This window comes from Oryctolagus cuniculus, chromosome X (genome assembly GCF_051225735.1).
Source record: "Oryctolagus cuniculus isolate XC-2025 breed Fujian yellow rabbit chromosome X, ASM5122573v1, whole genome shotgun sequence".
NCBI classification, from domain to species: Eukaryota; Metazoa; Chordata; class Mammalia; order Lagomorpha; family Leporidae; genus Oryctolagus; species Oryctolagus cuniculus.
In genome coordinates this window covers 46,710,789-46,726,185 of record NC_142888.1, presented here as the reverse complement: position 1 = coordinate 46,726,185, position 15,397 = coordinate 46,710,789, and the positions used below count along the sequence as shown (strand labels likewise).

At 39.0% G+C, this 15,397-nt stretch overlaps 1 long non-coding RNA gene across 12 annotated transcripts in view; it reads left to right on the top strand.

Moving 5' to 3' along the window:
- LOC149119627 (uncharacterized) overlaps positions 1–15,397 on the top strand; it is a 105,727-nt gene that overhangs the window by 19,878 nt on the left and 70,452 nt on the right. For 11 of the 12 annotated variants that reach the window (XR_016227695.1, XR_016227699.1, XR_016227693.1 and 8 more), the window contains exon 2: positions 13,930–14,030. This is a non-coding gene — a long non-coding RNA (uncharacterized LOC149119627). Of the gene's footprint in view, positions 1–9,777; positions 9,900–13,929; positions 14,031–15,397 lie in introns of all 12 variants that reach the window. The other variant, XR_016227697.1, reaches the window with a different exon arrangement.

The window sequence follows — 15,397 nt, the reverse complement described above, 5'->3', positions numbered from 1 at the left end:
TTTCAGGGGCACATTGGCAGAGAGCTGGATCAGAAGAGGAGCAGCTAGGACTCAAACCAAGCCCAAATGGGATGCCAGCGTCATAGGCAGTGACTCACCCTACTATGCCACAATGCAGCCCCTTTAGTCTGTTATTGAAGGCCCAGAGTAATTTAACTCTGTTGTCTGCCCTTTCAAAATTTCTTCCATCTTTTTCCACAGACTTATGTACCAGCCATGCATTACTACCCAGCCTTTTCCAAAACTGCCCTTGTATTGTACATGCTAGGCTTTCTTCCTTAAACGTTCTTTCCCACCATATATTCCTGGTAGCCTCATCTGGCTGCTGTCACACCTGCTTTCATACTTTCCTGTGTGTCTCGATGTAGTACTGGCTATACTGGATGCCCTTTTCTTGAGGTCCAACCAGGTCTTCCAGAAAATCAATGAAAATGTCTGGGCAATGGACCCAAATTTTCTGGAAGCCAGAAAATGTTCAAAATGAGTGATCAGCTGCAAAAAGCAGGATTAATTAATAAGGAAGTGAATTAATCAAAGAAAGTTTGTTCTTGATGATCAAATCTATTCTCTTTTTCTCTCTCTTCCTCTTTCTCTCTGTCACTCTATCTTTTAAATAAATAAGTCAATCTTTAAAAATCCAACACTGCTTATACAGTTTTGAGCAAATAATTTAATCTCTCTGAGTCTCAGTTTAGAAATATGTTTGTGTATTTACTGATGAGCTTTTTGTGAATAACATTTTTTAAAATTTATTAATATAAAGATGGCATATTTCGTGTATTTTATAGGTACAATTCTAAGAAAGCCTTCCATCCCACTCTTCCTCAATCTCCCTCCTTCCTTCCTTTTCTTTTTATTCTTTAATTTTTGCTAGTTTAATATAGAATAGAAAAATAACAGTTTTTATAAATAATCCAAGTATGAATCAAGAATAGGGGTCTAAAATGTTTCTAAAGAACCAGATGGTAAATATTTTTTTAATTTTAATGTTTTATTTATTTATTTGAAAGGCAGAGTGAGAGAGAAAAAGAGGGAGAGAGAGATCTTCTATTCACTGGTTTATTCTTAAAATGCCTGCAGTACCAGGGCTGGGCAAGGCCAAAGCCAGGAGCCAAGAACTCCATCTAGATTTTCCATGTGGAAGGCAGAACCCAACAACTTGGGCTATTATCTGCTGCTCTTAGGTGAGTTAGCAGGTAGCTGAATAGAAAGCAGAATAGCCAGGACTTGAACCAGCATTCTCAAATGACCACTTACCCTGCTGCACCCTGCCATGTCTGCCCCTATAACTATTTTAACTGTTACAAAGCATAGAGTAAGTGTAAAAACTACTCAATTCTACCCCCATTGTACTATGAAAGCAGCCACAGTCACTAGATGAATGAATGGGCATGGCTGTGTTCCCAAATAACCTCATTTACAAAAACAGTTCATGGACCATATTTGGCCCACAGGCCACAGTTTGTAGATCACTGATCAAGAAAGTGAAGTAGCTCCTAAAATAAATAAATTTCATTTTCTATTGCATCAATAGATACATTGTTTTTCAACACAGAGGAAACAACGTTTTTCACTCTTCTGTACTGCTCAGCCAGCAAGTGCTCTGTTTCCAGGTCTGTCCTCATTCTTCAAAATGACATGGAAAAACTAGAGTGAGAAGAGTGGTCAGTAGAATTATGAAATAGCAAGAGCCCAGATTCCATGTGGAAACAGTCGACATATATCTAATAATTGGAGAAATGCAAATCAAAACCACAATGAGCTATCACTTCACTCCAATTAGTTTGGCACTCATCAAAAAAGATAAAAAATGACAAATTCTGGCAATGATGAGAAAAGGTAACTGTTAACACTATTGATAAGAATTTAATTTAGTACAGCCCCTATGGAGAGCAGTATATGGGTTTCTCAAAAAGCTGAAAATTAGATCTATCATGTACATGATCTACTTCTGAGCATACATACAAAGGCAAGGAAATGGGCATTTCAAAGAGACATCTGCATTCCTATATTTATTGTGGTGCCATTCACAATAGCCAAGATATGAAACCAACATAGGTGCCCATTGACAGAAGAATAGAGAAAATGTGGTATATATAGAAAATGGTATGTTACTCAGCCAGAAAAATTTGAAATCCTGTCATTTACAGAAAAATGGATGGGAATAGAGGACATTATATTAAACAAAATAATCCAGATGCAGATAGACAAATACTCCAGCTCTGTCTCATATGTGAAAGGTAAAAACAAGTCATTCTGAATATAGAATAGTGATTACTAGAGGTATGAAAGTGTGGAAGGAAGGAGGGATAGAGGGAAGTTGGTTAATATGTGCCAAAACACAGTGAAATAGAAGGGATAAATTCTAGTGTTCACAGCACAGTGGGGTGACTATAGTTTACCATAACATTATATATGCAATGAAGAACTAGAGGGGAAGAGCTTGAATGCTCCACATGCAAACAATAAGGAGGTGCAAACACTGATTCCTTAATTTGATCAGTACATGCTGTATACATATGTTGAAATATCACACTGCACTCCATAACTATGTATAATTATTACAGGCTAAAGAAAAAAAAGTAAAATGGAAAGAGAATATCCCTATTAAAAGTTATGAAATCTTATTTAGTCCCCTACTCACTGTATTGACTGCCAGAGGTCTCCACAGACAGCTGGGTGGAGATACTGCATTCCTCTGATCCCACCGATGGCAACCTGAAGCTTTATTGAGCTAAGTCTGGTCAGTAATGTCACAGTGTACTAGGGACTTCTGGGAGACAGCTGGCCCATGGAAACCTCTGTGAGTCAATACAGTGAGTAGGGGCCAGATACTATTCCATAACTTCTTATATATAAATCCAACTTTATTTTTATTTTTGATTAACACATAATAAGTATACATATTTACATGGTGCCATGTGATATTTCAGAAAGTTCATACAGCATGTACTAAATATCACTTCCTTTGTCCTTATCTTATGTTTCCCCACACCAGGAAATGACAGGATTCTGGGGAGTTAGGAGAGGCCAGGAAGAAACCAAAGCTGATAAAAGGCTTTGCCACTTACCTGTCAATGAGTATTTAACCAGTTTAAGAATTTGAGAGTTAAGGACTTTGGTCTCTGGTTTGGTCTGTCACTACTAACTAGGTGACCTTGGATAAGTCTATTCCTTCTTCTGGCTATAAATGGTTTCTCTGGCTCAAGACTCTTCTAGCTCTTACACTGAGTCAGAGTAAAGAATGACCTTATAGGAAAACAACTTAGATAGGAGCAACCAATGTTGTTGGTTGCATTCAGAGAAAATTTTGATATCCAGAGAAATTTGTAGAAGGCACCACACCTTTCTAAAGGTACATGAATCTTTTCTATAATCCTGGAAATGGGAGAATCTATAACTCAAGATGCTGAGAGCATTTCAATGTGAGTCAGATAAAAGTCTGATAAGTATTTTGGGGAACCTGGGGCTGCCCAGGATGATCCCCACATAAGGAAGAGTGAGGATAAAGCATCAGCTAGCAAGATGCCTGTGCAACACTCTGGATCACTGTTTCATAAAAGTGATCTGGGCTCTTGCCCAAGAATGGCTTCTGAACTTCATTTAACCCCTTATATTATATGTTTAAACTTCTGGGTCTTTAGTTCCTAGCCTAGTGACCTTGGGCATTGGTTAGCAAGCTCTCTGAGAACTATGAATGGAAGGAAGTGAGACTGTAATAATAAAACTTCAAACTGTCTTTTTTTAAAAATCCTTTTTTAGGGGACAGCATTGTAGCATAATGGGTAAAGCTGCCACCTGTAATGCTGACTGCTCCACTTCTGATCCAGCTTCCTGCTAATGTGCGTGGGAAAGCAGCAGAAGGCAGCCAAAATACTTGGATCCCTACACCCATGTGAAAGACCAGGAAGAAGCTTCTGGCTCCTGGCTCCTGGCTTCGGTCTGCTACAGCCCTGGCTGTTATGGCCATTTGGGGAGTTAACCAGCAAATGGAAGATCTATTTTTTTTTCCTTTCTCTCTGTAACTCTGACTTTCAAATAAAGAAACAAACAAAAAAAAAACTTAAAAGGGCAGCTCTTCCACAAACAAACAAAATTTATTTACTTATTATTTATTTGAAATTATTGTTTATTTGAATAAAAAATTCTCTAGCATTTATTTGAAAGGCAGAGTAGCCAAAGGAGGAGGGCTAGAGGAAGGGAGAGCAAGCAAGCAAGCGAGAGACAGAGATCTTCCAGCTGCTAGTTCATTCCCCAAATGGCTGAATAGTGAGGGTTGGAACAGTATGGAGCCAGGAGTCAGGAACTCTATTCTGGTCTTTCACATAGGTGGCAGGGGCTTAATTACTTGAGCCATCATCTGAAGCCTTCCCCAGCACATTAGCATGGAGCTGGATGGGAAGCAGAGTTGCTAGGACTCCAATCACTATTGTGATATGGGATACCAGTGTCACAAAAGATGGCTTAACCTACACATCATTTGTCTCTCACGTCATCTTAAAACTGCTGGATCTTCAATGGAGATAGGAGTAAGGACTGAGTCCTCCGACTCTACAATTTATGACTTGAGACAATAAGAAACAAGTGCAAAATAAACTGAAAATGAATCAGGAGCCAGGAAACCAAGGGAGAGAGTGCTCAGAGAGGAGACAGTGATTAACTATGGGACAAAAAGCAAGAAGTGATCAACAGGGTGGGTAGTGGGAAGAAGCTAAGAGAAGAGGGTTTTCAGATCTAAGTTATGCATCTTATACTAAAGACTTCATTATTTTTAGTGTTGACATGTATTAGCCATGTGTTACAGTGCTAATACTTTGAAATAAGAAGATCATCACTTGGAAATTAAAAACTGATGGTTCTTAAAACTTTTGTATCACCACCTTAAATCTTCAGGGACCTCTTTGAGTTAGGCAAAAGGCAGTCATATTTCCTAGAAAAATGCTGATTCATATAAAAAGAAATTGTGCATATGTTTCCATCATGTTGCATAGTTTAAGTATAATTTAGTGAGTAAAAGAAGGACAACTAAATGTATGCATGTACCTGAAGAAGGTGTCCATTAAAAAAGGCACACATTGGGCCAGCGCCACGGCTCACTAGGCTAATCCTCTGCCTTGCGGCGCCGGCACACCGGGTTCTAGTCCTGGTCGGGGCGCCAGATTCTGTCCCGGTTGCCCCTCTTCCAGGCCAGCTCTCTGCTGTGGCCAGGGAGTGCAGTGGAGGATGGCCCAAGTGCTTGGGCCCTGCACCCCATGGGAGACCAGGATAAGTACCTGGCTCCTGCCATCGGATCAGCGCGGTGCGCTGGCCACGGCGGCCATTGGAGGGTGAACCAACGGCAAAAGGAAGACCTTTCTCTCTTTCTCTCTCTCACTGTCCACTCTGCCTGTCAAAAAAAAAAAGGGGGGGGACACATTGAGGCTGTGTTGGGGAGTGTGTGTAGGTGGGGAGGGGATTGCCTGTTACAGAAGCTAAGAAGAGACACAGAGAACGATAATGAGCACTGAATAGGGAGAGGATGTACAGGCCTAACAGTGTTACATATTTTAATTTGTAAAACCATTTTCAATTTCTCTATGGCCACTTCAGAAGCATTTCATAAATGCATGCAGCTTCCCTAGCCCTGATCCCATGTTCAATGGGCAAAATTGTGCTTATGTTTACTTGCAGTTCCAAAGGAACAGATCCAGAAACCTTTAGGAACTCCCAAATCTAAGGACATTACTAATGAGCTGTAAAGGCATGGTAAACAACTGGGCTCACTTATCATTCTGAGATATGCACCAAGGTTCTAGTCAGACCATTTACGTAATTCCAGTTCCTTCCCACTAATGTATGACTCAGCTTCTTCCTGATCACTACTTTGTTATAGCCCTGTTTTACAATTTGCTTCTTCAGCTGTGGGCACTTACAGAACACTTTCATCTCAATTCAACCTCAAAACAGCCTTCAAAACAACAGAAATATGTGGGCCTCTTCTCAGGCTACATTGCAGATCACAAAGTGACAGTGTCTATCTTATGTGAATCTGTGAGTTCCTCCTGTTTGCTCTGTGTAAACACAGAGAAAGAAGGGGATCCTATTCAAAGTCATATCCTAATTCAGCCAAATCCTCTCTTTGAGACCAGGACTCCTCAGAAACCTTCATAGAAGCACAAATGCAAAGATCTCCAGGATCACAACCCAGGGCTCATTAGCCATGATTGCATATCAAAACCTCCTGATAATGGAATGAGGGCTACTAACTAGCAAACTTCTAACTCCCACCCTGCCATAAGAAAAGGAAGCCTCTTTTCCTCACAGGCATTACCAGGAAAGCCAAGCATAACTAGCAAGCAGGACCTTACCACAGCACTCAGCCTGGAAAACACAATCTGAGATTCCCCAGGCAGGGGTTTTCTAGTAAATAAAGGCCTCGTGGCCAGGAAAGCCTTTTGTTCCTGACACTTCCTGTTCCTGAGACCCACCCCCGCCGCCCCACCTTCCTCCAAAGACAGACACCAAATGACCCTGCCAGGGAAAACACATTGTCACCTTGGGCAGCATCAGTACCAGGGATCAAATGGAGCCTTGAGGGCACCAAAATAAAACTGCAAACGCTCTGAAAATTAAATGCCATTGAAACTATAGACACAAAACTCCACCAGAATCTGTGAGTTAAACCTGAATTGTGTGACTTCCTGCTAAAACATAAGATTTAAACAGGGCCATGAGTCCCCTAAAATAATAAAATATGTACACAATACAGTGAAAAAAATCACCAATGATAACACTGAAGAAAAATCACAATGTGGATGAAAAAATAGAATTGATGCTAACACCAAGATGAATCAGATGTTGAAATATTTAACAAGGATTTTAAAGCAGCCAATGTTAAAAAAAAAATTCTAGCACAAAAATTAAAATTCTTAAAATAATGAAAATGTAGACCATTTCAATATAGAAATAAGAAACAAGAAATAAATAATAAAACAACAGACTCATGCTCAAGAAACAAACAGAAATTAAATAACCAAAAGAAAAAATAATAGAAATAACAAGCTTCCTGGATGGGCTTAATAGTAGGATGGCGGTGCCAGAGGACTGAACTAAAGAATATGAGGAAAGAGTAATTGAAAGTCCCTAATCTATATAACAGAGAGAAAATAGACCAAAAAAAAAAAAAATGAACAGAGCTTCAGGGACTTGTCTACCGATAAGAAAGCATACAACATTTGTATTACTAGAGTCCTGGAAAGAGAAGAAAAAGAGAGTGAACCTGAAAGAGTATCTGAATAAATCATGTAGTATCTATCAGTGAAGTCTTTAGGTCCTAGACTTTTCTTTGATGGAAGACATTTTAAAATTACCACTTCAATCTTGTTACTTTTTATGAGGCTGTTTAGATTTTCTGTTCTTTTTTTTCCCCTTGATTCAATTGTGTTTCAATGTTTGTATGTGTCCATAAATGTATATATTTCATCTAGATTTTCCAGTTTTTGGCATATAATTTGTCATTGTGATTTCTTATGATTAGTTTACCCCAGTTAAAATGGCTATTATCAAAAAGACCAAAAAAAATGCCAGAGAGGATGTGGATAAAAGGGTATCCTAGTGTACTGTTGGCTGGAATGCAAATTAGTACAGTCACCATGGAGAACACAGTGGAGGTTCCTCAAGAAACTAAAAAATATATCTACCATATGACCCAGCTATCAGACTTTTGGATATATATCCAAAGGAAATGAAAACAGCATATGAAAGAGATATCTACAGAGCTATTCACAACATCCAAGATATGAAATCAACTTAGGTGTCTGTCCATTGAAAGATTACTAGGTAAACAAAATGTAGCATATGTATACAATGGAATATTTTTCAGACATAAAAAAAATGAAATGCATTTGCAACCAAATGGATAGAATTGGAGGTGATTATGTTGAGTGAAATAAGTCAGAAACAGAGAAATACCATGTTTTCTCTTTCACATGTAAAAGTCAAAAATATAGTTGATCTGAATGAAGAATACTGATTACTAGAGGCTGGGAAGGGAAAGTGGATGAGAATAGAGGGAGGTTCGCTAATAGTTACCAAAACAAGAGTCATATAGAAGTGCTAAGTTCTCTTGTTCCACAAATCAGTGAGGGTGACAATAGTTTACAATAATGTATTATGTATTATATAAGAAACTGGAAGAGAGAAGCTGATAGTTCCCAAAGATAAAGAAAACATAAGGAAATGGAAAAACTTAATTGCCTGGTTTGATCAGTTTATGCTATATATATATGTGTGAAATATTGCACTGTATCCTATAAAATGTACAGTATTATACTAATAACAAATATAAAAGAAAATATATAAATAAGTATATTTGTGTGTAAAAAATTTTGAAGGTCATGCATAGTTTTTTAATGATCTGTGTTTTCCATGAAATTTCTGAAAACTCCCCATTTGCATGGATCTCAAAAGTTTTGCTATCCAAATAGACTTATCTTTTAATTTCATTTTTTCCACAAACTTCTTTTAAAATAATTATTTTTACTTATTCAAAAGGCAGAGCTACAGAGAAAGGAGGGGAGACAGAGTGAGAGAGAGACAGAAACAGAGACAGAGAGACAGAGAGAAACAGAGAGAGAGAGAGAGACTCCATCCGCTGGTTAATCTCTAAGTGGCCACAATGACTGGGGCTTGGCCAGGCCAAAGCCAAGAGCCAGGAGCTTTCTCCAGGTCTCCCATGTGGGTGCAGGGGTTCAAGCATTTGGGCCATCATCCACTGCCTTCCCAGGTGCACTACAATGGAATTGAATCAGAAGTGGTACAGCATGGTCTGGAACAGGCACCCATATGGGATGTTGGCATTGCAAGCAGAGGCTTAACCTGCTATGCCACAATGCTGGCCCTGTCCACAAACTGCTTGAAGTATTTCTTATATTGGAAAAGGAAAGATAAAACTATCTTTATGTATAGATGACCTATTGTTTAGTTAGATAATCCCAATGAAATGACTAAATAACTGAGAAATAATAAACTAGTTCAACACAGTCTCAGGATATAATATGAACACTCAGAAATCAGTTACATTTTTTCATACTAAGAATGAAAATCAAGACATCGTTATCAAAAAGCATCATTATCAAAAAGCATTTGCAGTCTCTTGAAAGAAAATAAAATATTTATTTAAAATATGCATGGCATATGTATTCTGTTAGGAAAATTAAGTCATAAATAAATAGAGTCATACTCTGTTTGTGGGTTGGATGACTCAACATAGTAAACATCTCAATTCTCTCTAAATTGATCTGCAGGTTTAATGCAATTTCAATTGAAAGCCTAGAAAGGATTTTTGCAGACATACACAAGCTTATTCTGTAGAGTTGCAATTGACCTTGTCTTAAATCCCAAGTTTGTCACAGACTAGCTGGTTGATCTTGATCAAATAGCTCTGGACTGTCTCAGTTTCATCACCTATAAAATGGAAACAATAACAGTAGTCACCTAAAAAGTGTTATTTGAGGGTTAATTTAGGTAGTACCTGTTAAGTATTAACAATGATGCTATAGCAGAGCCTAGCTAGCTATTCACCAAGCCAATTTTTTTTCTTTTTTAAAGATTTATTTATTTATTTATTTGAAAGTCAGAGTTACACAGAGACACAGAGAGAGGAGAGGCAGAGAGAGAGAGAGAGAGAGAGAGAGAGAGATCTTCCATCTGCTGGTTCACTCCCCAATTGGCCACAAAAGCCAGAGCTGTGCTGATCTGAAGCCAGGAGCCAAGAGCTTCTTCTGGTCTTCCACACAGGTGCAGGAGCCCAGGGACTTGGGCCATCTTCTACTGCTTTCCCAGGCCATAGCAGAGAGCTGGATTGGAAGTGGAGCAGCCAGGACTCGAACCGGCGCCCATATGGGATGCCAGCACTGCAGGTGACAGCTTTACCCGCTATGCCACAGCGCCAGCCATAGCCTATTTTCTTTTCCTCCTAATCACACACCTATTCTACATTTGGTAGCCTCCCTTGTAGCTACATGTATTCATATGAGTGATATCTGGCCAAAAGAATGTACGTGGGAGTGCTATGCATCACTTCCAAGTATGGCTCATAAAAACCTCCTATTAACTAGCTTCTCTTTCTCTTCCTCCATTTTGGATCAAATAGATCAGGAGTCCAGGGCAGAAAGAGCTTACACCTCAGCTGTGCTTATTAGTCTCCATTAGCTCTCCTAGATCTCCTCTCTGTTCTTCTCTATCCTGCTGTGTGCATTGGTAAGCTTACCTCTACTGATACAACCGTCTGGGTTCCTAATCCTTTTTACCCATAGCGATTTATAAATAGCTTCCTCCTCCACCTTCTAACCTTGTGAGGCTTACCATTTTTCTTCTCTGCTATTCTAACCTCTTTGAGTAAAGTCACTTAACTATGCATATTATCTAACAGTACTTCAATGTTGATTCCATGGTTCTCTAGGTTGTATTTATAGAACAACACTATTATTAAGAACTTCCCTCTCTAGACACTGTAACACTCTGCTAGAGTCCTTAGGAAGGGCTTGGCTTAGAAGACAGAACCAAATAACAATTGCCACACAATATTTGTAACCTTTGCTCTCTTCAAGCACAGTAAGCATTATGAATGAACAAAACTAGTGTTATTGATAACTTTTCCCTTGTAATGGGCTTTTTTTCCCTTGAGATGCTCTTCTAAGCCTTTCAAACAGAATTCTAGCAGATCCACCTTATAGAGTGGCCATATGCTTTTGAACTCCTCTAATGGACACATTTGAGCTGAAGCTGTATCCTGAGTTATAGTTAACAGCCTATTTGTTTCTTGCCAATCTGTTTAATTCCTGGTTCTAGAACTTCCTAGTTTTGTGACCTTTAACTTCCATATGTCCCTGTTTCATCATTTGTAAAATGGCATGATTTTTTTTACCTATAAAATGGATTATTGTGTAGATTCAATGAGAGAATTATGAAAGTGACTCAGAATAGCACATAGTAAGTATTCAATAAATGATAGCTCTTACATTCACATGTCATCAAGGGAATTCAGAGTCTGAGAGGTAGAATAACTTAGCTGGAGTACAACTCCCAAAGCCATGGTCTCCAAATTCCCTTGGACTCTGGGGTCTCTGGTTCTCCAGTCTGGAGAAATCCACGTCATTCCACTCTCTCACATTGGAAAGGCACTGGAGTCTGGCTCCATTTATAGAGACCGGCATGGCTAAGTCTCTCCATGAAGGAGCTTCATTTGCACAAGAATGTTGAAGCAAAACAATTACCTCCTGGTGATTTATGTCTGTCCCCTTGCTTTTGAAATGATGCTTCCATTCTGTCCTGTACTTTGCATCTACTGGAAAATCCTCTCTTGATGATATTGACCAAAAAAAAAAAAAAATAATATGAGCTCTGAAGCCACAGCTGTATCCTCTGTTCTCACATTCCTCTCTTACAGTCAGAGGGAGTACCCAGGGGCATGGGGAGAAAGAAATCACTTCTGATTTAGCTTTGGGTTCCAGTTGAGAAATCAGAGAACTTACATGGATCCCCAAGAGGCGCACCACCAGTTTCTGCATACCGTACCCTAACCCACATCATTCTGTCTTGATAATGGGAATACTTTTCCCCCTCTGCACTCCTGACCACCCTCTTCCAGGAGGCCCATGCTTATTCTTCAAGTTCCAGTTCAAAGCTGTATCCAGGACAAATGAAGCTCTTCTCTATTCTCCCAAATCCTTACAGTGGGCCTGCATTCTAGTACTTGTGGTCCACTTTGTATTCTTCCTGTTCATCTGAGTATACTACTGTTACATATGCTAATAAAACATGACTTATAAATGAGTTCATCAAGATCCCCTAGGGAAACAATCTTCAAAAGGTTGGCTCCAATAAATGTAAAAATACATTTTATATCTGACCTACCACAAACATCCCCATTCCATTTGTGTTGCATTCTGATATTCTACTTTCTTTTTCATTTACTGTATTTTATTTGTTCAGTGCTGATATTGACCCATGAAAGTTATTTTTTAAGTTCACTATTGGGTTGAAAAGCACAAAGCACTGTCTGTAGTGTTTGCTATTGGAAACTATGTAGAGTAGACCCTAGAGTTTCCACCCCACTTTGATCAGAGCTGCTTTACTTTTACACAACAGGATTGCAGATAAGGTTTTTGTTTAAAGGATATGTTCCAAGACAAAAAAGAGGAGAAAAACTAGAAAATCACTGGATTCCAAGTCCGTGGAGGCTGCTGAATGCCAGAGGCTCAGAGCCAGTCTTTGTCTTTCTCTCTAGTGATCGTAATCACACTGCTGTTTCCCACTTTGGGCTTTGTATAAGGCAACATGTATATTTTTAAAAAGATTTATTTTATTTTATTTGGAAATCAGAGTTATGGAGTGGCAGAGGCAGAGAAAGAGAGAAGTCTTCCATCTGCTGATTCACTCCCTAAATGGCCGCAACAGCTGGAGCTGAGCCAATCCGAAGCCAGAGCCAGGAGCTTCTTCCAGGTCTCCCATGCCAGTGCAGGGGCCCAAGCATTGGGCCATCTTGTACTGCTTTCCCAGGCCAAAACAAAGAACTGGATCAGAAGAAGAGCAACCGGGACTTGAACTGGCACCCATAGGGGACGCCAGCACTGCAGGCTGTGGCTTTACCCACCAAGCCACAGCACTGGCCCCCATGTATATGTTTTGCCTTCCTTGATCTTTAGCTTACAGCAAACCATTTAAATATATAGCATTCTGACTTTTTAGTTGAGGACAATGAAGCTTAGGGTATTAGAATGACATGTTCAAGAAAACAGGAAACTCTGGACGGGAGTTCAGAATTCCTGACTCCTATTTGTGTTATACTCCATATTTACATAACTGCTTTTCTGTCTAAGATAGTAGAAAGTGTGTGACCTTTAAGAGTAATTTAAATTAGGTTTAAATCCATTTTAGTCACTTCATCCATTTTGTGTTGAGATAACAGAATACTACAAACCAGATAATTTATAATGAAAAGAAGTTTATTTCTCAAAGTTATAGAGGCTGGGTAGTCCAATATTAAGGTGCCAGTATCTGATTAGGGCTTTCTCTCTCTGAAGGTGAGAGGGTGACAGAGGGCAAGAAAGAACATGAAAGAGGGCCAAACATTCTTTTAGAACAAATCCACTAAACTAATCAGAATCACCAATAACCAACAACTGTTTAACCTCTTAAAGACTCTCAACAGTCCCATGTCTCAACACTATTGCATTGGGTATTAAGTCCCCAACACATGAACTATGGGGGAACACATTCAAACCAAACTAGTCACTTGCTAGCTGGGAGAACTTGGGCATATCATCTTACCTGTCTGAGAGTTCACTCATTCACACAATAGTTAATATTTACTCCATAGGAATCTTTGTGGTAATTAATGTGACAATTGATATAAAGCATTTAGTTAATAATTAGATTATACTAAATGCTTAATAGATGATATCAAATATTATCATATTGCATCCCTAATGTATGACATGTCAAGTGTGCCCAAACCTAAAATGAGAGGGCAAGGGAACACAGGTGAAGGAGTCCATAGAAGTAAGATTCCCAGGGCACAGAACCAGGTATAGGAGGAATCAGAGTGCGTGTTGTAGAGCCAGTGGAAAAGATGATTCCAAGGATGGAGGTTTTGAAAATTTCAACTGTTTTTTACTTGCAATATTAAACTTGCATTTTTCATTCAAACCTGAGTCCATCTTCAGTCTTTAATGAATCCACAGCTATTACAGACCCACCTATGTTTATCCATCTTCTCTGACAGCTGAATAGTCTAAAATGCCAACATTACCACAGTCTCCTAATGGTCAACTTGCTTCCTATCTCTTTCCAATCCATCTTCCATCTATTTACCAAGGAGAGCTACCAAAATGCTAATGTGGTTTAAATCAATTCATTGTTTAACATGCTCATTGGTTTATCTTGCAGAAAAATACAAACTCATCTGTTGAGCACATGAGCTTCTAGAACCATCTTACTTAGTTCAGATCCTAGCTTCACCATTCTTGACCTCTGAGACATCTAAGAAGGTAAGTAACCTCTCTGGGTCCCAATTTCCTCATCTGTAAAATAGATGACAGTACCTATCTCAAAGTATTTTCATAAGGATTATAAGTTCATATATAGATTTTAGGTATTATTTGTTGCATTCTTATCCCATGCTTCCCTCAGATTCAATTGCCTTGCATTCCAATTCCATGCTCCATTTTCTTCCTTGCTTTAATTAATGTTATTTCCCCTGCCTAGGATGCCCTTTACTTTGTTACAGCCCTACTCATCCATTAAAATTTGCTCAGATAGCATCTCCACTCTGAAGACTTTTCTGATCATGCCATATCTGCAAATTAAACTCCCACAGTACCTTAAGGCATGATCACTGACTTAATCTACAATATCACTATTGTGTAGAGGATTTGCTTGGTCTTATGTGAATATATTATATGCTCCAAGGGGCTAGAATTCATTTCTGGTTTGTATCTATGTCTTTCATGACACAAGATAATGTTTGCATGAAGTTATAGTCTCTGCAAATGCTTACTGAATATATGAAGGGTTGAATGGATAAATTTTGTGTTTTACTTGACCATTGCCATCTAGATAGCAGTAATTCTATCAATACCCCAATATTTGTGTTGACTGTCTTTAGCCCAATAACACCATAGCCCCCAGCTTAAACCTAGGTCTTCTCAAAGAATAGGTGTCTCTCAGTCCTCAGCTACTATGGACAGTCTTTCCTTCTATACTCCCACTAATTCCTTGGGTACCTTTATTCTGCAGCACAGAGACAAGAGCATGGACTCTAGAGCCAAACTGCTAACATTTGCTCACTTTCTCATGTGACATTGGGCAAATTACCTACTCCTTATATGACTCTAATTTTTTCTTATCTGCAAAATGAGGATGATTACTATAATGACAGTATCTACCCCATGGGATTGATATGAGGATAAAATAATATCTCCATGAAGTTCTTAGAACACCACCTGGTACAGGATAGATCTCAATAAATGTTAGCCACTGTTACTATTGTCTTCTTTGAGTTACTCTCCTTAGCTTCCACTCAGATACCTAGGTTCCAGTTACTCATTCTTTAGCCAGTGCCTCTCCTGGTCTCTCTGCCAATATGCCCTGATAAAAGCTGATAAAAGCCTGACTGTTAAGCAAAGTGCTTAAAAGGAAGAAGTCTGTCCTTTCAGTTGAACTTCAGAGATTTGATGGGCTAGAGTGCTAAGAAACTAGAGCACTCAATGGCAGAAAGTTTCCCCCTCAATTTACTCTGGGCTGAGCACTGGGAAAGAAGTAACATTTATTCAGCTCTCATAAGATTCTCATTCAAAAAGATTCCAAGCCTACAAGTGTGCTGGTCTAAGAGAAAGGAGACTTAGGTGTTTTCTAC